The sequence below is a fragment of the Tursiops truncatus genome, chromosome 8 (genome assembly GCF_011762595.2).
Source record: "Tursiops truncatus isolate mTurTru1 chromosome 8, mTurTru1.mat.Y, whole genome shotgun sequence".
Classification (NCBI taxonomy): Eukaryota; Metazoa; Chordata; class Mammalia; order Artiodactyla; family Delphinidae; genus Tursiops; species Tursiops truncatus.
The window spans coordinates 50,004,231-50,030,585 of NC_047041.1; the positions used below are offsets into that span (position 1 = coordinate 50,004,231).

General features: G+C 36.4%; 1 long non-coding RNA gene across 1 annotated transcript in view; it reads left to right on the plus strand.

The window, feature by feature from the left end:
• The window catches only part of LOC141279257 (uncharacterized), a 168,352-nt gene extending 148,632 nt beyond the window's left edge, over window positions 1-19,720 (plus strand). The window contains exon 3 of the long non-coding RNA XR_012333228.1: window positions 19,613-19,720. This is a non-coding gene — a long non-coding RNA (uncharacterized lncRNA). The remainder of the gene's footprint in view (window positions 1-19,612) is intronic.
• Window positions 19,721-26,355: the final 6,635 nt, after the last annotated feature.

A 26,355-nucleotide genomic window follows, 5' to 3' on the forward strand; every position in this document is an offset into this window, starting at 1 on the left:
CAAGGCTTGCAGGCCTGTGGGGTGCAGCCCAACAAATATCTATCCCTTTGCCAATTGTTCCTCTACTCTCTGCCAAAGGGATCACTTCCATAGCATGCAGCTTCTCTATTTCCCCCACCCTTCTTTCCAATCAAAATAATGTCCTCCATTACTTGTAGATTGCGTATAAGGAAGCTAATATTTATTGGGGGTTTATCAGATTAATTTGGAAAAGTTGATGCCAAATAGCATTCATTTAGAAAAATGCAGATATGGAATCACAGTATCATTGGGTTAATTCAAAGTGTGGTCATTCTACCATAAACTGCTATTAACTATATTGAAATGATGCAAGTTAAAATCAAAACCTGGACTCAAATATATCTCCCAATCTTTTCTTTTGTGTATGTTTACTGTAGCATTTTAACATATTTTAGGGGCATTCATATGGACCTTTGATTACCTGCAATTGTTTAAGAATGCACTTTTTAAAAAGGGAAAAAAATAGAAACTGTGATTATAGGTAATTATTGCATAACACCAACATCTAAAGAGTTGGATTAATGTAAACCTTATCCAAACCTTAATAACTCTTCCAAAATTGAGATTAAAGTTTTCTTATCAAAGAATTAAAACTACATTTATAGTTAAAAATGTTAAAGTTATAGTTAAAAATGGATTATCTGCATGTAATAACATAAGAAAAATGATCAAAAGATATACATAATGGAAAAGATAAAATTATGCTTTTCAGATAGTATTTCCTTAAAAAATCTGAATCAAAGTTATTAAAGTTATTAAAGTTAAAACTTTTAAATGTTTTTTAAAAGTTTAAGTTAAATACATTTAAAAGTTATTAAAACTTTTAAATGTATTTAATAATATAGCAATAATCAGAAAATGCATTAGAGTAAAAATATTTACACCTAATCTCAAAGACAGTAGATAAATATCTCAAAACTCACACACAAGAACTGTGTAAAACTCATATGAAGAAAACAAATTTCAAAACTTTTTTGGGAATTCAATAAAGAACATGAATCAGAAGAATGAGTCATAGAAGTATCATTGATCCTCAAAATTATGTATATATCAGTCTGAACTACATCTTTTGGATTATGAGTATTTGGGAAGATTGATATATTTTAGATATGCAGTGAGTATGGGCTACCATACCACACATTTAATAAGATATATACAGTCTAAACCCTCACAGCCTCTTACAAAAAATATAGATAAATATATAGGTTCTAATTTAGTATATGAAAAAGATGCATTTTAAATCATTGAAAAAAATGATAGCATATACAACACAACTGCTGGTGAAACAAAAAGCCTAAATTATGGGCTTCCCTGATGGCGCAGTGGTTGAGAGTCTGCCTGCCGATGCAGGGGACACAGGTTTGTGCCCCGGTCTGGGAGGATCCCGCATGCCGCGGAGCGGCTGGTCCCGTGAGCCATGGCCGCTGAGCCTGCGCGTCCAGAGCCTGTGCTCCGCAACGGGAGAGGCCACAGCGGTGAGAGGCCCACGTGCCGCAAAAAAAAAAAAGCCTAAATTATGCCAATTTATTTTTAAGAAATAATCATAGTTATGAGCAAAGATTTAGAAATAATAATGTTAATTGCAGCTCTCATTGGAGAAATGAGAGCCAACTTAAATGTCTGAAACAAAAGACTAGTTAAATTATATGTTCATAGAACAAAGTTATGTATTATCAAAAATAATACAGTAAAGGAATATAGAAAATATATAATACTGTGTAAATATATTCATGATATGTTTAGTTTGAAAAATACAAACTACATCTACTATATGATTTCACTTATAATTTATATTGTTTTCTAATATATGGCTAAAGGAATCAAAACCAGTATCTTAACAGCTGTTGTTTCCATATAAGAAACATGTAGGTATATTTAATTTTTACATCTATATTTTGTATTATATTTCCTAAATTATATTGTTGTAATGAATGTATACAATTTTGTAAATTAAAAAAATGACAACAAATTATACAATATATTCACTAAATTTATACACCTGTACAAATGATCATCTTAAAGCAAATTTCTATTTCTTGAGTTATTTGTCCTTCTGTTTTATTTTGGAGAAGGCTCTGAATGTTGCATGAAGCCTCTCTTCCCTCTCACTCCAAGTTGATAGCTGTTGCAGTGCTATTTGCTTTACTATTTACAGATCTGACACAGACAGTCACACTGCAGAACATTCATAAGGGCTGAAAGGCACAATCCCTCGAGAAACCTGACTTTTCAGTAAGCATTTTCAAGGAACGTTCTTTGGTTTTTTTTTTCTTAGCTCTTCCTTTTTTATTCTCCTTTCCCTTCAGACACTGTTTCAGCTTTGAAACAAAAATTATTTTTTTCCACAAAAGGCCCTTTGGAGAAGAGTGAACTTCTAGGACCCCCATGTGTGTCAGCACCTGCCTACTTCAGCCCCTAACAGTTTCTAGCAGATTTGCCTTCTACCACAGTCTCCTTCCATATCAAGTCCTGAGTCAATAAAATCCAAGCATGGCTGTATTGAAGAAATTTCTTTTCTACTTGAGATTGGGATGGGGACAAGAACATCTTTTTTTTCATTAGAAGATCTATGTGTTAGGGATTAAAAAGCTGCCAAGAATCTTTGCATAAAGGCTATTTTCCCAGCATCCAGTCGTCCTGCCCAGCCCCTTCTCTCGGACCCTTTCTCTCAGGCCAATATCTTGCTTGACTTGCGTTCAAGCCTTGAGCCCCAACCCCCTTGGTTTTTGACCCTCAAGTAGATTTTCCCCCCTGTTTTCTCTCCCCTCTGAAATCCCTACTGTCTTCATTGGTGGTGACAACTAAGCTCAATCTGTCTAGTCTGACTCAGATCCATATTAGAGTATGTGTTCTTTCATTCAACAAAATATACTGAGCCTTGCTTTTGTGCTTAGAACTATTAAATCCACTGTTCACCACTGTGAGGTTGAACCCTCAGAAAGTAGAGCTCAACACTTGTCCAATGACCCGCCTTAGCTTTTTTTAGGCTTTTATAAGGATAGACAAAAATTTTATTTGCTTTTTTGTTATTTTGGCCCTTCTAGCATGTCCTATGTCCATGGTTGTATCTATTTTGTTAGAAATAGCCTATGTCATCAACTCCTCAAATTCTCTTGACTGAAGAATAGTCCTTTATTGATGCCTTAACTTACATATTTCTTGCTAAGCTATAGAACCTAAATGTCGGTAGGATATCACTTTGTGCAAAACTTCTACAGCCTGTATTTGAAATAAATAGTTTCCATTCCTGAAAGATTGCATAATCCATGAATTACACTGTCAAATAGGCAGTTATTTAAGTTAAAATACTGGATTTTAATCCTATGAAGCCCCCTTGTCTTACCTTCTCATTCAGCCAACTTCTGAATCTGGTCAATGCTATCTAGTTAATATATTTCAAATGCATCCCCCTTATTCTAACCCTATTGCCATGAATGTCATTGTTTTTTTTGTTATTTTTATTTTTATTATTGCAATGGTCTTATAAATAATCTTGTTGAATCTAGTATTTCCAGCTCCAGTGTATCCTCAATATTGCCACCAGTATAGTAGTTTTATATTGTATTATATATCCATTTAAATTATGTGGAATATGTTATTTTATATAAGTGCATAACTTTTTAAAGCTTTATCTTAATGGTAGATCTAATTAAATTGTAATTATTATTGTTAATTAAAAATCATCAAAGAACAATAGAATTCTTTAGTAATAATAAATTTCTAGTACTAATCCAAAGCAATATCTGTAAAAACATTTTGACACTTATGCTTGCATTATTCTCAGAGGTACAGATTTATGACAAAGTTATAGCAAACTGTTCTTTACAGATAAAGTTAGTTCATAAAATCTAGCTCTTTAGAGAAGAAAAAGCACTAAAATAAATATAGGTCAACCTTTTTTTTTTAATAAATGGAGAAATGAAAGTTCACAAACTGAGTTACTGCCTCTAGTCTGTCATTCCATAAGACTTATACACTCCCTGAGGTCAGGAATTGCATTTTTGTTGAACGTTATATATTCTCACCACTTAGAACAGGATTCATTCACATTTGCTGACTGAATAAAAACCTTTTCATTGTCACAGGGGGGTAGAGATCTTGTTGATATGAGAATCTCAGACTTCCAGGTAAATGCAGACTTCAGGAAAAATAGAAACCATTTATTAAGGACTTATCCTGAGTTAGGGATAATTCTAAGTAATTTCTATCATATATAATATTTCAAAAATTGTATTTAAAAAGGCAATCAATTATTTTTGTCCTATCTTGATAGGTACGATTAGAACTGTCTCCATTTTACAGATTAGGAAAGCGAGGCACAGAATGATTAAGTCCCTTCCTGCAGAGGTCACACATCCAGGAAGTGGTGGAATTGGATTTGAACCCCAGTAATCAGAGACCAGAGCTCATATTCTTAATCTCCACTCTGTCCTCACTGTGTTTAGAACTGTGCAGTAAAGGCTTACTACCCTGGAAGATTAAAGCACTCAAAAATAAATCCATCAAGTTGCATTCTATTCTTGATAGAAATAGGAAAATGTAGGGCTTTTTTTAGGTCAGTTTTTTATGTGTTGTAATATGGGAGACACTATTAATTTTAGGAAAATCTAAATGGTTCTAGAAACCATGTCTAATATTCAAATGATACTGCTTTTCAATCAAAAGATTATAGGGCAATTCATTTTACCCCTAAAAATCTGTCATTTCTAAGTGAGAAAACTAAATAGAAGTGATGACTTGTCAGCTGAATTAATTTTTAGTTTATACTTCTCAGAATAGTAGTAAAACACTGACTTTACCTGGAACAATTTATAGTTGCATTTAATTTTGAATGAAGGTCTAAGATGTGGGGGGTGGATAAAAATTTAATTTTTTCTAACTCTGATATGTTTCTCATTTTGAATCTTTAACAGTCGTACTTCAAATTCCTTTGACTTTAAATTTTTAGCAGAGATTTATTTACAAGGGTAAAGTAGATGTTTCAACAACAATTTAAATGATTCAAGGCAGGACTGAGATATCCTCTGAATTATACATATATTCTCAGAAGGGTGTCTTCTGGAAACCTAGTAAAGATACATTTCTTCAAATGAAACATTTAGTGTGCCTAATCAAAGAAACATAGATTTAAAAATAAGTAATGCAATGTTAAAGACATCCAGAAGAGTGATGCTTAGAAATTCAAGATGGAGTAACAGGCAGGTAAAGAGAATTGGCAGCTGGAAGAAGTCAGTTTGAGTATGCACACTTCCACTTTTTGGCTGTGTGACTTTTCTTTTCTTTTTTTTTCTTTTTTTTTTTTTTTTGCGATACGCGGGCCTCTCACTGTTGTGGCATCTCCCGTTGGGGAGCACAGGCTCTGGACGCGCAGGCTCAGCGGCCATGGCTCACGGGCCCAGCTGCTCCGCGGCATGTGGGATCTTCCCGGACCGGGGCACGAACCTGTGTCCCCTGCATCGGCAGGCGGACTCCCAACCACTGCGCCACCAGGGAAGCTCTGTGTGACTTTTCTTAATCTTGAATTTTATTAGTAAATAAAGTTTTGTCCGAGAGAGTAGACAGTGATTTCTAGGTTAATTAGGTCAACATAAATTAGAAAAACTATGTCTAGAGTTTTCAATAGCCATGAAATATCCCCTTTGTTATTGCTACTTGAGCATCTCTGCCATGTAAAACTCATCGAGGAATCTTGATAGATGTTAGAAGCAACAGATAAGCCTTAAGCTTTTTTTTTTTTTTCCTGTGCAGTTTTCAAATAAAATACTTTAAAATTATTTAATTAAGCATGCTGGTATTGAAGCCAAGTATGTGTTTACCAAATTTCTGAACCATAACACTGTCTTGGCCTATCTTCTTTCAATTTACACTTGAAACTGAGTTAGTCGTTAAGAGGCTTGAAGTAGTTTCTTCTTAAGGTTGAGAAATGTAAAAAAAAAAAAAAATGAAGTTAGACGAGATTCCCTTTTTGTCAGCCATGACCTTTTGCTATCTGATTTAGTCTAAGAGCTTTCTAGCTAGAGTGTCTACTCCATCCTCAAGAGGCCTGTGTGTCTATGTAAAGTCATTTATTTCTGAAATGCACTTGCCTCTTTTCATGTTTGGAGGGGACCATCTTTCCTCTGGCCCCAGTGAGTGTGATTTAATTCTTTTTGGATAGCTCTTTGTTTAAACCCCAGTGGAATACTACAAGAAGGAATACTGAAGCTCTAACTCAATAGAATATTTTACAGGCTTCTTCAAAACATTGCCACTTGGTAGAATATCATTAGCCTTTTACTCTGAAAGGTTCTTAGATGTACTTAAAATGTTATAGGTCTTCAATAAACACATGTATTCCTTAATTGATCTTGCGTATTTTTCCATCTGTATTCTTTTCAATGCCTCAGATAATTTCCGCGTAATGTTTAGTAAACTTTGGCTGAATTAAATAGAACCACATATATACAATGACCACTTGTATACATGGTAGTCCAAAAGCACTAATTTAATAGAAAATATAGCTTCGTTTCAATATGCTTTCATTTAACAGCATTTATTGAGTCTCAAATATGTGCCAAGAATTCTGTAAATCATTCAAGAAATAAATGAAATAAAATAAAATATTTTCTCAGCATGAAATGATCATAGTCTAGATGAGGGAGGAAATAAGCAAACCCACATGATGATTATGTAATATGCACTGTATGATAATGTTAATGAACCTCATATTAATAAGTAAATGTCTCTTTCAGTGTAGTCAGGGGAAAATTGAAGGAGGATATAGTGTTAGAGGTGAGTCTGTAAGGTTGTCTGTGTTGGACTAAAGTAGGCCTTCATGTTCCAGGGAAGCAACAAAAAGTCAGTGTAAAAGCTGTAAAAGAAGTTGACATATTGGGAAACTAATGGACAAAATTTTCTTGGGCTGAATCTAGGGTCAAACCATTTAGGGGAGTAGCCTTACATAAGAAAGATTATGGTCTGACTATGAAGAGCCTTCAATTATAAACTAAGGTGTGTGTGTGTGTGTATGTGTGTGTATTTTGGGAAGGGAAGTACTAACAGATGATAACACTTTTTTTATGGCAAAGAAGGTTGTGAATGAGAAGAGAATGATCATAAGGAGGGAACTTAGAAGGCAGTGCTAATTTTCCAGGTGTGATATCATAAAAGTCTAACTGAATTTTTTAAATTAGTGGTAGTAAAAACTGAGGTTAAAAAATTTTTTTTAAATTATTTTCAAATGGCCTATAGAGTGGTTCTTAGACCAGCAGTATCAGTATCAAATGTAGAGGTACTGAATCTGAAACTGGTGGGAGGAGAGGAAGTAGCAATCTGTGATATAATGAGCCCTCCAGATGATTCTGATGTACATCAAAGTTTGAGAACTACTGACTGAAACTTTGAAACTTTGTAATGAACTGTAAGGGTTTCTCTTTCTGTGCCATTTAAACGCTTATTCACCATACATTTATTAACATAATCCATTAATGCTAATATGCAACTAGTTTTAAGATGCACTGCTATTTTGTGTCATTAAAAAAAAGATGCCAGTTTAACTCAAGTGACCAATTTCAAAATGCATCCCAATTCCAGAAGTGTTAAAAAAATAAAAATGTACATCTTAGAATATATAAAACATGTTGAGTTGACTGCCACAAAATCATACTGAACAAAAGAGGTGATGTTTCACAGATACATCAACCTATTTCCTTGCTTATTCTCATCAAATTTGAACCACAACTGCATGAAACCTACATTCATTACCATTTCCTTAGTTTTGTATTAATCTCAGACCTCATGTTTTGACTCTTTTCTTTTTACTAGTGAGTTATCTGAATCTAAATTGTTAGAATCTGCCTATATTCTGCCCACTCAAGTAAAAAAGATAGGAATTTCTAGAGCATTCATATTTAGGTCTTGGTAATAAGTAGAGTTTTCAGACCTGGGAAACTTTTTTTGGAGGGGAAAGAGTAGGTTTCCCTTTAAACAAATGTCCTTCCCATCCCACCACCACTATATTTTCCACTTACTACAGACACAAAGAGAATAAGACAGGAGACAACTACATTTCAGGAACTCCCACAAAGTCTGTTGGTGATCTTTGGGGTGTTTGGATGGGAAATGTCTGCGTCACATGAAATTTTGAAAGCACATCTGCCTCCTGAAAATTCTGCTCTTACCCTCTCCCCAGTAGAGTACACGGCCAACCTACATCCATATTTTTCTCAGTTTCTATCATCTGAACTTTGCTCTTTTTTCTGTCTTTCACTTCTTTTGTCTCTTTTATATTATGTCCAGATCATTCTCCCAGACCAGAAGCAGCCCAGACTTCTGAATTTGCTGTAGTATATTTTCCTCAGGACTGATCTAATTGAGAATGGAATGGGAAGCGTCTTCAGGCTGTAGAACATGACCTTGAGAAGAATAATCCAAGACAAAGTAGCTGGGGAGAAATTAAAATCAAACTGTTCCCAGGGTATGGTGATGCTGCTGCTTCCGGAACCAGACTCAAGAACGACTGCTCAATATGATTGACTTTGAATGTGATTTCCCTATAGCACCTAAGATGGGAGACAAGAGGGACTTTCAAATATACTGGAATAGTAATGATATTAAGAAACACGTATATCACTCTTCCTATTTATTTATTAAATATTTATTTATTGGGGTTCCCTGGTGGCGCAGTGGTTGAGAGTCCGCCTGCCGATGCAGGGGACACAGGTTCGTGCCCCGGTCCGGGAAGATCCCACATGCCGCGGCGCGGCTAGGCCCGTGAGCCATGGCTGCTGAGCCTGCGCGTCCGGAGCCTGTGCTCCGCAACAGGAGAGCCCACAACAGTGAGAGGCCCACGTACCGCAAAAAAAAAAAAAAAAAAAAAAAATATTTATTTACTTAAAAAAAAATTGTGAAGATAGTCTAACACGTAATCAATCCTGAACAATAGGTAGGACAGGAAATTCTAAATACAGACATTGGGTTGGAAAGAGAGAGAACTAGATTAGTTTAGGAGACTGAGGGAGTCCTGAGTCATGGGGGCATCACTGCTGGTGATGGGGCAAAGTAATCTCTACCCTGATAAGTAAGAAACTTAAGTAAAAGTTTTATACCCATTTTTAGTTGAGAAGGTGACTGAGCTTATTTAAGTGATTTTCCTAAATTCATGAGATTTATTAGCCACTCAAATGAGGCTACTGGGCAAGGCTTTTGCCCCAGAGTCCAGCAATTACCCCATATAGGCAACTCTTCTGAGTGAGATTATATAACATGTTCTCACCAATTCCTAATTCATCACAGAGATCTGACATTTAAGAGATATTAGAGAGTTGAGATGTTAATTAGTCAAAAGCAAAACTGTACCATTTTAGTATGTATGTGTATGTATTTTATATATATATATAGTAGAGTTACTTATATTCTCTAAGAATTTCTTTTATCCTCTTAAAGATGGGGAAGGGGATTTCATCAATCCTGCTTCACAAGGTTGTTTTGTACACACACACACATTTTTAAAATATAAACATGCTGTAGAAATGTGAGATATAATCAATATCATTATCATTATTCAATAGGAACATGACTAAGTTTTTGCTTACATTGAGTTAATTACACACACACACACACACACACACACACACACACACAAAACTGTTGCTTCTTCTACAGAGGCCACCTGTTGGTGACTTTAAGAGCACAGTCATTCCATAGCGATTTTGATGTGTAGTCCCATGTCTGCAATGTATTAACATTCTGAATCTAAGTCCATAAACCTCTCTAAAGCCGTGTTTCCTCACCTGTAAAATACTGATAGTACTAGTATCTCTACTATAGGAGGTTACTGAGGATTAAATAAGATAATAGCATAGTTACCTTTTAATATATTGTCATTAAAGTCCTAAAGTTTAGTCTAATGCCATGCCTGTTAGAAACCACACAGTTTGTGGAAAGAACAATATATTATGGTTGGTGACCACCTGTAATATCTTGACTGGAGTACTAGGTGTTTTCAAAAGTTTTCGTATGGATACTTGCAACAAATCCTCACACTGCTTATTAATATCTCCATTTTTATAGATGAGCAAGCCAAAGCACAAAGAGTTTAAGTCACTTGTCCAAGGCCACAAGGCTTATACCTGGAAGAAAAGGGAAGGGGACACTGGTCATTATGACTTCAAAACCCTTGCTTTTTCCACAATATACCCCAACTCCTCAGGGGCAGCCTAAAGGGATTGATTGGATTTGTTAGTCAAGGACCTGCTAATGTGATTACTTTTCATGGTTGTAGTTTTGTATTTGTCTGAGTTTCTTTCATACACAGTTAGCTCAGCTTAGAAATACTTCTAAGGAAAGAGAAAGCTTAGTTTAACATTGCTCATACTTAGCATGGAAGGAAGCCTTTTCCTACATATGAATGGTAATTTTATTTCTGCCCTTAAAATGAGAAATAGGTCAACCTACTTACTTATTGCATTGCTTAAATCATCTTCTGGGATTTTGGCAGTTTAAGGCTTACAGGTCTTTTCTTGGCTATCTTCCTCTAAATCTCTTAAGGGATCATGGATATTCTATGCACATCCAATACAATATTTATTAAAGAATATATAATATGACTGTAAATTTATTTTAACATTTTTATTCTAAGGAGTTCAGAACCTTATGGCATAAATTACCTCATTTATCTTCATATATACTCCCAAGGGAAGGGCTTGGTAGTATTATCAGCCCAGATTAAAAATAAATGGGCAAATAGAAGCTAGTTGTTCAGTTTGTCAGTCTATCATCAGGATTGATGGGGTTTCCACTATTTGCAGGTAACTGAGCTGGAGGTAGCCAGGCTGTGCTGAGGGGAGCAAAGGTCAGAGCATGGCTAGTCTGGATGAAAACCTGAAACGTCTAAGGGGTTACTCAGTTCATGTTTCTCTGGTCATCTGCTTATTTGCCCAGCCGGTGACTACATAATGACACGTGCTATTGTTTTCATCTGAGATGCCATTGGCCATTGTTCTGACCACCTCATGCTTTTCCAGGCTCAGATGAGTCATCATTTCATCCATAAGGCCTTTCTTGATCCTCAGTAGAGTCAATCATGTCTGTAGAGTTCTGACAATTAGACGGGTGTCCAATACAACATATGAAATGAATCTATTTTGTGTGCATTGTCTCTAAAAGGCCAAGAGCTTCTCTGGGTCAGGAACCATGTTTTATTTCTCTCTGCATCCTCAACGCAGATTACAATGTCTGGCACAAAAGAGACAATTAAAATCAGTTTACTGAATAACGTAGGGGACTAGAAAACGTATTTAACATAGGAGTATCAGACTACAAACCCATTGCCTCAAATTATATTTGCTTCTACGTTCTATTTAATCACATTGATCAGTGGGTTGACTTTCCTCTTCAAATATTATTTCTGAGCCTTGCCTTCACCTTCTATAAAAAGGGGGAAAGTGATAGTTATTTGTTCTTCATAGGATACCATGGGAAACAAACAGAATGAGGTATATGTATATATTAACTTTCTAGGACTGCCACAAGAAAGTATAACAGCCTGTTGCTTAAACAACAGAAATTTATTTTCTCATAGTTCTGGAGGCTAGAATTCTAAGATCAAGGTGTCAGCAAAGTTGATTTCTGCTAGGACCCCTCTCGTTGCCCTTTAGGTGGCCATGATCTCCCTCTGTCTCCCCATGGTCTTTCCTCTGTGCATGTCTGTGTCCTAATCTTTTCTTCCCTTAAAGACATGAGTCATATTGAATTAGGACCTACCCTTATGATTTCATTTTGTATTAATCACCTCATTTTAAAGGCTCCATCTCCAAATACGGTCCCATTATGAAGTACTAGAGGTTAAGACTTTATCCTATGAAATTCATGGGGACTTCATTCAGCCCATGACAGCATAGAAAAGGCCCAGTATGTTGCCTGGCATGTAGCTCTCATTTTATTCATGGGAGTATTACTATCACTTTTAGCCAAAGATTTCTAGTAGATCAAAAAATGGCTTTACTTCTTCTTGTTATATTGCTCCATTGGTCTCTGGCTCAGCTTGCTTGAAAAGAAAAATAACATGTAGACAGGGCACAAGCAATCCCAGCATGATATGCAGGGAAGAGGGAGAAAGATGAAGTCCTCCTAAAGGAAGGGATCTCTGAGCTCATTTACAGATTTAACAAGAGCTTGGCATAACTGGAAAAACAGATGACCCAGATGAAGAAGTTGATGCTATAAATGGTGGCAAATCTTTTGAGAAGAAAAATGAAAAGCACGTGGAGATATATTTGGCATTCAGGAGAGGTGCCAGTGAGTCCAGATGCCAAGCATGAAAGGCATTAAAAGGGAACATTTCTGTGCAAACCTCGCAGTCAGATTTTGTTGGGAAAAGAGTCATTAGCCATAGCCATGTGTCAACCTTGTGATGAGTTTTGAAGCCATCTCGCCCTCATCCCTACTTCAGTCCCTGCTGTCCTTCTTTCTCTCTTCTCTGCATTCCTACTGTACTTCCTTCTGCAAAAATGAATTGAATCCCTATTATACTGTAGGCGTTGTCAGAGTACAGTGTTGTATACAGAGGTAAATAACATCCTCAAGGGGATATAAGTACAAATATATAGAGTTAATTCTCATTATTGTGTGAGTTCTATAGAGACATGACAAACACCGAATTAACAAATACTCAACTGTTGTTCCTAGGGAAACATGCGCACACACACACACACACACACACACACACAAACACACACACACGCACACTGCGCATTGCTCATAGATTATCATCTTAAATCCTAGAAATAACTCATTCTGATAGATTCTATTTTCTTTATTTATAGATTGTCATCTTAAATCCTAGAAATAACTCATTCTGATAGATTCTATTTTCTTTATTTTTCAAAAAAGAAAGCAAAGTTCATAAGTCTTAAGTAACTTGCCTGAGGCCATCCCACTAACAGATGCCATAGATTGTCAGATTTCAAACCCATGTCATCCAGATCTGGAGCGTCTTGTATTACACTGCACTTCTCCCTACTGTCTACATCTTCTTCTGGTTACAGAAATGGAAATAGAAGCATATATATATATATATGGAGAGAGAGAGCAAAAGACCATATGTATGGAAATGTATATTTATATATCGTTCTATAAATAATTAAATATGGTATAATTATGTATATATTTATATATGCGTATAATATATATATAATATATATATATCAGATACATAAATGACTAAATAGCAATGTAAAGATTGGCAAGGGAAGTTAAATAGTATAGCTAAAGGATTCTGAAGTTTCACTGAAAATACTTCCAGTATTCTACACAGAAGAGTGTTTATCTATACCTCCATATACAATTCCCCTCTTTTTGAGCACCTACAATGTACCAAGAACTGTCCTAGGCCTTTAATATAAATTAATCTCCATAATAATCTTATAAAAGAGATACTACAATCTTCATTGTAATACTACAAAAGTGGAACTCAGAAAAGTAAATTTGTTAAAGACTACGCAGCCTGTAAACAGCAGAGTTGAGATTTGAACCCAGGTCTCCCTGACACATCAGTAATCCAGACCAGTGCAGGGCTCAGATGTAGGATATCACCTACCAGCTGAGATCTCTCCCTCCTGCTTCTGTCTCAAAGATCTTCATCCTGAAATAACAAGGCACAGCAAGCAGAAGAAACAATTTGAAGAGGACAAAACTGGTATTGTGTTAGGAAGCCTAAAGTCGAGGATGAACGCTGTGTAGGATCTACATGTGTCCTCTTAGGTATAAACCTCAAACTAGAGACGGTTAACAGAGAAGGTATTTCTGAGAGGACTGTTGAAAGATGAAGGAGTATTAAGTCAGTCAATGGTTAAGAAAAAACGATGGCAGCTGGCAGGTAGAATAACTAGGGCAAGAAGACAGTGAGGAAGAGGAGACAGTCTTCTTGGAAGCTAAGCTGTAGGGCAGGGCGGCGGGTGTGAGCAAGGCTAGTGCAGCTGGTGATGCTCCGCCCAGCAGGAGTCTAGGGCGTGTGGTCAATATGGAGGAAGGAGATAAATAGAAATGGGTTTTGATTGTAGTGATACTAGGCTCGGATATTTTCTCAAGGCGATATGTTACAATATTACTTAAATTTTAAAGTGAGAAAACTGCATTTGATCAGCTTGTCAAAGAGTTTAAATGATTTATCTGAGGAATTCTTATTAAGAATGTGGGAGGAGGTGGTGTTGATCACAAAACCGACTCTATATCTTAGGTTCCACTATAGAACATATTCAGTTATAGTAATAACAACAACAATAATAATAGACTTTTATTGCCTTTAATAAAGGGAAAAGAAAGATTTATGTACTATCTCAACATTAACCACAAAAAGTACAAAATAGGTACCAAGATCTGTTGCCTGGAAATTGTATCTGCACTTTTCATTGCTATATATAATTGGTTTGTAATGTCTTTAATAGGGAAGAGGTTAGTAAAATAAAAACATAAAGTAGACAAAACGAAACTACTGTTTCCATAAAGTTAGGACTGTAACATTTTTACCTACAGATGCAATATTAATTATCTTGGGACTATCACCGTATTGTTCTTATTGTGGTGTTGTCTTGTTTTGCATTTAACTATTTTCCCACTTTCTGATTCAGTGGCCCAATTCTTTCAACAATATTTGAGGTACTAGTACTTTTGAACTAGAGAATATATTTCCAGTCCTTAAAGAGCACACATGCAAAAATTAATACAAATGAGCCACAGGGACTTATGGGCTGCAAAACACAAGGCACTGCGCTGAGTAAGGAAAGATTCAATATGTCAAAATATCCAAAGTTAGGAGGAAAAGAGTCCTACCCTCTCTGTAGGACTCTCTGTTGCAGTCTCACCTGGATCATCATCTCTATATAATTGCCCCATAACATGTAGGGCTCTGTGCTGAGCGGAGGGTAATCAACTGGCTAATTTTTCCTAGAATCCTAGCTGCTTGCTTGGAAAGGGCATTCTCTCTGGTATAAATATTAGTTAGGGATGCCTGTGAATAAATCAAGTGTAATTAATATAGTATTTTATCCAGATATGTATCCGTTGCTTTATTACTTTCATTATTATTATTTTGTAACATCTTTATTAGAGTATAACTGCTTTACAATGGTGTGTTAGTTTCTGCTGTATAACAAATTGAATCAGCTATACATATACATATATCCCCATATCTCCTCCCTCTTGCGTCTCCCTCCCACCCTCCCTATCCTACCCCTCTAGGTGGTCACAAAGCACCAAGCTGATCTCCCTGTGCTATGCAGCTGCTTCCCACTAGCCATTTTACATTTGGTAGTGTATATATGTCCATGCCACTCTCTCACTTCATCCCAGCTTACCCTTCCCCCTCCCCGTGTATTGCTTTCATTATTTTAATGGTAATCTTTTGGCAAAATATTGTTTAATAAGTAACTTAATATTTTAGAGACAAAGATGGTTCACTGGTACATAGTGGTTGCAAGCCATGGTGTTTGTCAAGTAACTAAAGAGTTAGGCTCAAGTTTCCTTGTAAATGGTCACTATATATATATATTTACCTTTACATTGCTAGAAGTAGCACGGATGCTTAGAAAAATGACTGGGTTTGAATCCTGACTGGCTGCTTGCAGGTTGTGTGACATTTGACCTCAGATCTCTGAGCCTGTCTCCTCAACTGTAAAAGCAGAACCATAGTGCCTCCTTTGGCTGTAAAGCTTATATGAAAATATATATTAATGTAAATGGTTTCTAGTTGTACTTGTTTTTCAACCACCCTAGTAACAAGGAAAACATGTCAGTGTCACAAAGTACAACACTTTATATAGTCAAAGGTAAGATATCTATTCCTGGATTAAGAAACATACACTTGAAGAGCCCTACACATGAAAAAATTCAACATGCTGAAGTTTTAGAAAAGAAATAAGCACATGTACACTAGATTATTTTTTAATTAATAAACTTTCTTTTTAGAGCATTTCTAGGTTTACAGAAAATCGAGCAGAAAATTCAGTACCTCCCTACATTTTTTCCTATTAAAGTCGCACATAGGTGTAATACATTTGTTACCAGTGGTAAACCAATATTATTACATTATTATTAACTAAAGTCACTAGTTCATACTTGGGTTCTGTCTTTGTGATGCATAGAGATAGACCCTGTCTGCCTGTTGTGGGTCACCGGAAGTCAAGCAGAGCCTGAGTTTGCATGGAACTCTCTGCCTCACTTATAGCCACGTCAAATGGTACCAGGGGATATGATTCAAGTTCAAAGGGTGTCTGATACAATGTGCATGATGATATAATTTTCTCTTTCCAACAAAATCTATGTCTTTTAAAAATCTATAAGGGAAATGGTCATCTGTTAAGCGACATCCCTTTTTCTTCTGTTGAAACGGAGGTTTAGAAAGGTAAAGTCACTTGCCTAGAAGCCCAAGGATAACAAGTGGCAGAAATGGAATTTGTACTTGAGTTTGCTGACTGTATGTCCAATATATTTCCCAGAGCTCCAGGGTGCTTCTATGACAGCTCATGAGGGTTGGAATGCCTAAATGTATTATATTCAAAGGAATAAAAATAACGAGGAGGAATATTCCCCTCTTCTCAAATGTTTCATACCTTAATAATTCATTTAATTAACGCCCAGTACTTATGCCTGGCACCCTGCTTGGCATGGAAGAGGCAAGAATTGAAGAGCATCGGTCAATTACCTATACGAGATCAGAAAACATTTGGTTATGCACACAGATAAACAGAGTATTACAAAATGTTGAAACAATTGCAAAGCTAGGGATGTGCCCATGGTACTAGGAGAACACAAAGGAGGGGCAGCTGAGTGTAGCTGGGGGAGAAAAGGCCTCATTCTTTATAAACTAAGCTCATACTCTGATTCCTCTGGAGTCCTAGTGATGGAATTCTGAGGCCTGGACAGCCTTTGATGCTTCCCAAGTCGTCTATAGTAAACAGAGCTCTTTTTATGATTTGGCCTCTGCTTAAATCTCATTTCTCTTCCTAAACCCTGGTTGCCTTGCAGGTTTAGTTGCCAGTTTCTGAATCTTTTTTGTCTCTTCAAGGACCATAATTGTGTGTCCCGCACACTATATCTTCATTCCCCAGCAGAGGGCTCTGTCTGTAACTCAATAAATAAATAGAGGATGAATCTAGCAAGTTATGTTAAAATATATTACTGAATCAACAACTATGTCTACACATGTTAACTCAGTTGCAGCAGTGGGGTAATTTTCTGTTTAATTCCAAATAGGATAATATTTGAAATAAAGTAGAACCATATTATCATCATAAAGACATTTGCAAAACTCATTCATTTAAGCTCCTGAGAAGCAGTGGAAAGTAGGAGATGATAATTTTATTTTACAGAAGGGAAAGCAATCTATACATGCACATACACTGCATTCTAGTCCTATCCCCTGAAACCTAATGCCTACATCAGGTAAAAGTTTACTGCCCAATAGTCCCATGGAATGATAGAAACAAAACCATTCTGAAAAATAAGAGAATCGGGCTCTAGCCCCAAGATCACCAACAGACAGCTATGTAATCATAGACAGTGTCTCTAATCTCTGATGTGAGTTCTCTCTTTCGTACTACTAAGGATTCATTCAAAGCTCTCGACAGTATTTTGCACTTAAAAAGCAAAATCATAATTAGAGTATTAGCTTCCTAAAGGCTTTCCAGTGTATCTAAATAACTAAGACAAAGGTTAATCAGTTTAGATTCTTGGAGACCGGATCAATCAGTCCATTAGTTGTTTTGCTGAACAGTTGTAAAAAGTTTAAGACTCTGAGAACTTTAAAGCATTTACTATCCTAATCTAATGCTAGGGAGTATTTAGTCCCCCTCCTATACCTGGGGTTGAGCTTGTAATTTGAATGCAGCATGAGAATAGGATATGCAAAGAGATACCTCCCTATCTCCCATGGCCACACTGCTATCAGAGAGATATTGGATCAGGCTTTTCCCTGTTCAGAATCCTTTGATGGCTACCCTTCTTTATGATAGTGTTTTACAAACTGTTCTGTCCACTAGCCTTGTGAAGTTTTCCTCCATATGAAGAAAAAAAAACAAAAAACAAAAACCAACCCCCCCCAAAAAAACCCCTATTTGTCCTTATTCACATAAGTTTGGGGAAAACTGTATATCCCTCTTGGAGAGTCACAACATACACTAACTTATTAGAAGCTTTGAGAAGTCCCACAATTAAGAAACTTGCATTACCTACCCAAAATCCCTCTCCTATTTCTTCCTTACTATCAGAACTCTGGCAACGTGTCCACATAAAACACTAATCTCTGTGACTTCCTTTTACCCAGAAGTTGGCTAAGTAAGCCAGTCCTGGCCAATGAAATTTAAGCATAGTTGTTGGGTGGAGCTCCTGGAAAGAATATTTTGAAAGGAGAACCCCCGTCTGCTAGCATGGTCCCTATATTTTCATCCCCTTTCTTCTTCATATCTTGGACGCAGACATGAAACCTATAAGAGGCATCTTGTGACCATGAGCAGGAAAATTGATTTGTTGGGATGGGAAAGCAGAAAGATAGGAGGATCCTGGGTCCTATCACAGCTTCTCTAGCCCAGAGTTCCTACCTCTGAACTTCTGGTTAAAGCAGAAAAATACACCACCTATGTAAGCTGCTATTTGTCAGGTTATCTTATTATTCGTGACAAAATAATTCCTAAAGGTTACAACAGGAATTTATTACTGTTTAACTCCTAATAAAATTTTCTGGAAACACTTTCAGTGATGCTGCCTGTATTGCTTTTCAATTGCTGCTGTAACAAATTAGGAAATAGTTAGAGGCTTAAAATAACACACATTTATTATCTGAAAGTAAGAAGTCTGATGTGAGTCTCACTGGGCTAAAATCAAGGCATCAGCAGGGCTGCATTACTTTCTAGAGACTCCGGAGGACAATTTGTTTTCTTGCCCTTTCCAGCTCCTAGAGGCCCCTTGCCTTCCTTGACTCATGGTTCCTTCCTCCAACTTCAAATCCAGCAATGTTGAATCTCTCTATTCTTCTTCTGTACCCATATCTCTATCTTTCTCAACATAAGAAAGGGGTTTAGCATTTAAGAACTCATATTATTAGATTAGGACACGTTGGATAATCCAGGATCTCAAAATCTGTAAATATGATCACATCTTCAAAACCCCTTTTGCCATGTAAGGTAACATGTTTACAGGATCTAGAAATTTGGAAGTAGACATCCTTGAAAGCCATTATTCTGTCTACCAAACTACCCTGTAGGATAAATCTCATACTCCTTAGCACCAGTGTTTTATGATCCGACTTTAATGTCACTTTCCTAGTCATCCTTTCCTCCCCACTCTTTATTTTTCTTTTCCATTTTTCTCTCACATAGATCCATATACCATGACCTGGTCAACTTTACTTTTCTGGTTAGGTCACAAGCCCATCCTTTACATTTTCAGAGCCTAGGGCAAGCATCCAAATGGAGGCCTACCTATCATATGTATAAATAGTGAAAAACTAAAACTCAACTATCAAATTGATAAATGGGTCATATCTTACTACTTTGACAAGTATACCTTGATAATGATCTTGAAGGCTCTATTCAAATTTAGAATTTTCTTCTTCCCTCAGAATTGTACCCCAGAATGTGGCAGCACAAAAGGAAATTACCCTGAACCTTCACACTGGTCCATGTTCTGAAGCCCACATATCTGAACAACCCAGCCCATTATTCCAAGCTCCAGCCACACTCCTAACAAAGAACCAAGCCTTGGCCACCCTTCAGTAATATTGTTATGATAATATGGTGCAATCTGCACCCAGAAGAATAAAGGTGGAATGAAGTACTGTACACGCCTGGGAACTCCAGTGACCTGGATATCCAGAGCATGGTCTAGAAGGTGTGGTACGGGCTTTGGGAGGGGAGTAGTATGACCTCAGAAAGGATGGAGGTTGGCCCTTAAAGTTCAGGATTTAGGACACAAGCTCCTATTTTCCAGGTGTAAGCAAACTACTGCTTATGTGCCTGGTTCAAAATTCTGCTCCGTATTTTCATACTAATATGATCTAATTTATTTCTCAAGATCCACCTAATTTCTCAACCATTTTGTGGAAGCTTTTGTGACTCTCCTTCCTTATCCTAACTATAACATATTACTTCCTTTTCAGAACCTAACAAAAGGAAAAAAAAAACCTTTGCTTTTAACAATAATAGCACATATATAGCATATAGCATATAAATGACATATAGTATGCATGGTATATATGAATTCATGCTGTAGCTATTATTTTAATATTACTTTACATATAATAATGCCCTAATATTTATTGAGGGCATTGCACATACCATGCATTGTGCTATCCAAGCTATTATGTAACATACTGCTACAACCACATGATTGCATTTTGTAGTTACTTATGTAAGTGTCTATGAGCACAAGGTCTGCATCCTCCTCCTTTCTGTGCTGTATTTACAGTAGATATGATGTGCTTATCACAGAATAAGTTTTAGATAAATGCTTGCAAAGTGAATGCAGGGTTGATAGGAACTTTATATTTGTCTGATGCTATCAGTTTCCATTTGCCTTATTTTTTTCCTCTCCCTGGACCTGATCGATTTGATCTGCCAAACTGGCCACAGTAGTTTGTGTAATGATGCAGTGAACAGCATTCTGAATGACTGAAGATACTTTTCTCACTATTTTTCTAACGTGACCATTTTAAAGATACTATGGAAAGGCCTGGAGTTTGGACGTTTGGTGAGAAAAGTAAAAGGCTTTGACAGGACAGATATCACTGAGAATGTTAGGAACATGGGTACTTTTCCAGTCATCATTCAATATGTTTATTTTGCAAACTAAATTAAGTGTTCCATGTTTGAGGGGCAAGTTTACAGAGAGTTAAAATGCAGTGGAACAACTTGCCTATAAGAGATTTCAAGAGTTGTTTTTTAAAAGTGTTGAGCACATAACAATTTGTCACTGTTCTGATGTGTCTGTGGTATATTTAGCATTCACCTTACCTGTGAGTAAATGTTACACCCTTTGTCCCTTGAGCTGAACAAAAATTCTTATAAATTTCCTGTTTTAATGATTTGATAATGCATTGGCAATGAGTTATAGCCTACTTCCTAGTGAATTTGTAAAAAGCTTTTGGATATAAAAATCAACATTATTTATGTCCTTCAGTAAATATGAATAATGTATCAGTTTAGCTTAAGCTGAATAAATCAACTCAAAGTTTAATAAATGGAAACAAGTTACAAAATATTCAGAAAGAATCATCTTTCCCCAGAGATTTTTATAAAATTTATCTCAAATTTCTTACATATATACATACATAGACATATAAATAAGTAAAAAGATAATAGTGAACACTGCTTATTGATATAAGCTGTTATTTTCTTTTATTTAGAAAATAACATTTCTGTTCTATACAGTAAATTGCCAACTAAAACATCTTGGGATAGATGGAATCTGAGAAACTGAAACAAATTATGTGGATCAATCAGATATTTATGCCCAAGGAGACTAGAAATGGAATGAACTTAAGTAAAGTATATATTTTTTTTTTTTTTTTTTTTTTTTTTTTTTTGTGGTACGTGGGCCTCTCACTGTTGTGGCTGGCCTCTCCTGTTGCGGAGCACAGGCTCTGGACGCACAGGCTCAGTGGCCATGGCTCACGGGCCTAGCCACTCCGCGGCATGTGGGATCTTCCTGGACCGGGGCACGAACCCGTGTCCCCTGCATCGGCAGGCAGATTCTCAACCACTGCACCACCAGGGAAGCCTAGTAAAGTATATTTTTAACATACCTGGTTGTGACAACAGAAATAATAGATGAGGAACATAATTATATAAAAAATCAGAAATTTTTTACCCTGCCCCTAAGGGAAACATGGCCCCTAATTTGTACATAAATTTTACTTATAGTTTGAGAGATGAGGTCACCATCTCACAGTCCCCTTAGTGTTCCAGTGAAATATGAATAGTTTCTAAAACCAGACAGACCGGGTTCAACCTCCAGATTCACTACTAACTAACTGCATAACATCTGACAAGTCACTTGTCCTCTCTTAGCTTCCATTTACCTACCAAGTACATATAATACTTAACTCTCTGGGTTGTTGTAAGGGTTACCTGAGACAATCCATATACAATGGTTGGAACGTTTCTAGGCATAAATGACTAAGAAATAATTACTATTTTTTCTTTCTACCCAACTTTGCATGAGTATCCTGCAATGAATCAAATGGCAAAATCCAGATAAATTATGCCAAATTCTAAGCTTGGGAACCAAAATGTTAGCTACATCCTACATCAGACATGAGGAAGAGACCTGAAATCTATGTTTATGGTGCACACAACAAGGTTGAGTAGAAACAGAAAAAAAAGTCACACTTGAAGGTCATTCAAATACCGTCTCCTTGATGATTCACCTACGTACACAAACTCATCAGCTAAAAGCATCTTCTCTCTCCTTTAGCTTTCATTCAGTCAACATATTGGACTCTTACTATGAGCTAGCAAGTGTGTTAGGTGTTGGGGATTTAACAGTGATCAAGAGATTAATGATTTGTAATTACCCAGTCAGTAGGGGGACAGGGGATTTCAGTTTACAAGACATTTCAATGAAATATGCTAATTGTGGTGTTAAATAGGATTCAGAGGAGAGGTCTGAGAAGAACTGTTTCCTGGGATGAGAAATAATGGCTGATTCAGCCAGGTGAAAGGATGCAAGGATCTGGGGGTCAAAATGGAGCAGCCCAGCCTTATGTTACAGTCCAAGAAAATGAGCAAAGTCTAGAAGTGAGCAGTCAGAATGGCCATCATCAAAAAATCTACAAACAATAAATGCTGGAGAGGGTGTGGAGAAAAGGGAACCCTCTTGCACTGTTGGTGGGAAAGTAAATTGGTACAGCCACTGTGGAGAACAGTATGGAGGTTCCTTAGAAAATTAAAATTGAACTACTATATGACCCAGCAATCCCACTACTGGGCATATACCCTGAGAAAACCATAATTCAAAAAGAGTCATGTACCACAATATTCATTGCAGCTCTATTTACAATAGCCAGGACATGGAAGCAACCTAAGTGTCCATTGAGAGATGAATGGATAAAGAAGATGCAGCACATATATACAATGGAATATTACTCAGCTATAAAAAGACACAAAATTGAGTTATTTGTAGTGTGGTGGATGGACCTAGAGTCTGTCATACAGAGTGAAGTAAGTCAGAAAGAGAAAAACAAATACCGTATGCTAACACATATATATGGAATCTAAAAAAAAAAAAAAAAAAAGATTGGGAAGAACCTAGGGGCAGGATAGGAATAAAGACGCAGACGTAGAGAATGGACTTGAGGACACAGCGAGGGGGAAGGGTAAGCTGGGACGACGTAAGAGAGTGTCATGGACATATATACACTACCAAATGTAAAATAGATAGCTAGTGGGAAGCAGCTGCATAGCACAGGACATCAGCTCTGTGCTTTGTGACCACCTAGAGGGGTGGGATATGGAGGGTGGGAGGGAGATGCAAGAGGGAGGAGATATGGGGATATATGTATATGTATAGCTGATTCACTTTGTTATAAAGTGTGTAGAAACTAACACACCATTGTAAAGCAATTATACCCCAATAAAGATGTTTAAAAAAAAAAAGTCTAGAAGTGAGGTTTGGCCTATCTGAAGAATTGAATTAGAAAAAAAAATCTCTAAATCTACATAGAATGTAGAATAAAGAAAGGTGATGCCTGGCAAGAGACAAAATACACAAATAAGAGATCAGAAGACCAGATCATGGAGGACTTGTTAACAGTTTTGACTTGATACCTAGGCAATGGGGAAAATCTTCCAATATCTCTGTAGTCCCCTATTAAGTAAGTATCTCTCTCGTTCTATTTTGTATGATAGTTATTTGCTGACAAGTCTTATCTCCCTTATGCAATATACTCTCCTTCAAAGTAGGATTCATATCTGATTCATCACTGCTTTCACCAGCATAGCACAAAACTTACATGTACATTTCTCAATTTACAATTGACCTTCACAGGTGTTAACCTCATTAAATCCTCATCATAACCTTTTGAGAATGGCTTACTCATTGTTCCCTACCTGAAAATAAACTAATTGAGTTACAGAAAGATTAAATGACTGGTAAATGGAAAATCTAGGGCATGAACACAGGAATTCTTCTTAACAGAATTGTTGGTGACTTAGAAATGTTCTATATCTGCCCTATCTAATAATTTAGCTACTAGCCACATGTGGTTATTAAGCACTTGAAATGTGGCTAGTGCAACTGAAAAATAGAATTTTAAATTTTATTTAATTTAAATCAATTTAAATTTAAATAGCCATGTGTAGCTAGGGGCTGCCATTTGGACAGCACAGCTCTATGTTATGATATCTCATCACTATTGCTTATTAAATGGGTCCCAAATAAACACATGAGTACGTTGGGGGAGTGTTCCATCATTATGCTATTCATACATGATTTTGGGTTCTATTGTCAGTTACATTCTTGAAATATTTTGTTTATAGACCTCAATGAAACTCATACTTTTTTTTACCATATTGTGCCCCCCAAAATGTTCGATCATAATTGACTTTCCTCATGAAGACATACATTCTTTAAGCTTTTAGAGCATTGTTGTAACAGCAATTTAATATGTTTGAAATGATTTTTTTATTATATTACCTATAAATTTTTAAAAGTTAATAATCTTATGAATGGTATTGCTTTTCCTTTAAGTTAGCCAGAATATCACATTCTCCATGCATTCTATGACAAGTCATTAAATAAATAAATGCTGAGTGGATTAGTTTCCTAGGACTGCCATAACAACATATCATATACCAAGTGGCTCAAATAACAGAAATTTATTTTCTCACAGTTCTGGAGGCTGGGAGTCCAAGATCAAGTTGTCTGCAGGGTTGGTTTCCTCTGAGGCCTCTCTCCTTGGCTGGCAGATGGTTATCCCTCTGGGTACAAGCACCTCTGGTGTCTCTCTGTATGTCTTTATATCTCCTCTCCTTATGAAGCTGGATTAGTGCCCACCCTAAGAGCCTCATTTGAAGTGAACCGCCTCTTTAAGGCCCTAACTCAAATACAATCACATTCTGAGTTCCTGGGGTTGGTTAAGGCTTCAACATATGAATTTCAGGAGTGGGGCACAATTCAGCCCATAACATCACCCTTCCAGACCCTCTTATTTCTTTGTCTGTTTTTTACAGGCACTCCTGAAGAGTGGTCTGAAAACAAAATTGGAGAGCATTAAATCATTTTTATAACTATCATGCACTTTTTAAGTGTGCAGTCTGATACAAGAGATGTTTGATTTAGACAAAACACTTTTCTTCTTCAAATCTTTATAAGACAGAAAATTAAGTGGAAAATGCCAGAGGCCAATCATTAATTTCCAACAAGCATTTTAAAATACAATGGCCTATAATTTTTTATCAGGGCTCTTAAAATGTTAATCATTTTATTTTCTGTACTAAAAATGTAATTATCATTAAATTTAATCCTGCAGGCTAAACATTTTTAAAGTATATTTCTTCCTGCACATGTACTTCTGATTTTAACATTTGTTTTCTTAGGATAAGTTTCAACCAATGAAATAATTGAAACTTGCTTTATATGCCAGCAGTATTTTTCTTTAACTTTTGAAACTTAAAATAAAAGGCACATGTTGGTAAGTAACAGTGGAATGCCATAAAAGATTGGCCTTATCCAACATTAACCTGTGTTAATTTTGTCTATACCAGACACTAAATGATTAAATGCATGATATGCTAATAAAGGGGAAAGTAATAATGACATAACATTCAGATATTTAGTGGCTCACATCTTCAAATGGAGAGGCAGTGTGGAAATAGTCCCAGTTGGAGCGAGAGTCATGCTCTTACCACTTCTTAGCTGAGTGATTCTGAGTAAGTTACTCAATCTCTCTGAGCCCTGGGTTTCATACATTCATGAAACCCAGGTACTAGGACCCTTATCTCCTATTTTCTTTAATCCCATTATGGTGTCTATAGCTTCTTTCTGGTGGAATCAAAAGTCCTAGAGAAAAATCAGCCTAGCTGATCATTGAGATGGCTTTTTTTTTTTACCGTATCAATGACCATATCAGTGGTGATTTTGCTGTGAATAGAAAGTGAGTTGGTTAGTCCCTTCCCTTTACCAAGTGAGCACAAATATTGGAAACCTAGAAAATGACTTTTACTCAACAAGTAACTCTAAGCTCTCAATATTATTGTCTTACAATATTATTATCTAAATCTTAAGAGAGTTGGAATTTTGGAGAGTCTTGGTATGATTGGTCTAGCCAGTCTTTTTTCCTAATTGCCTAGTTCTATTGCACTTAAC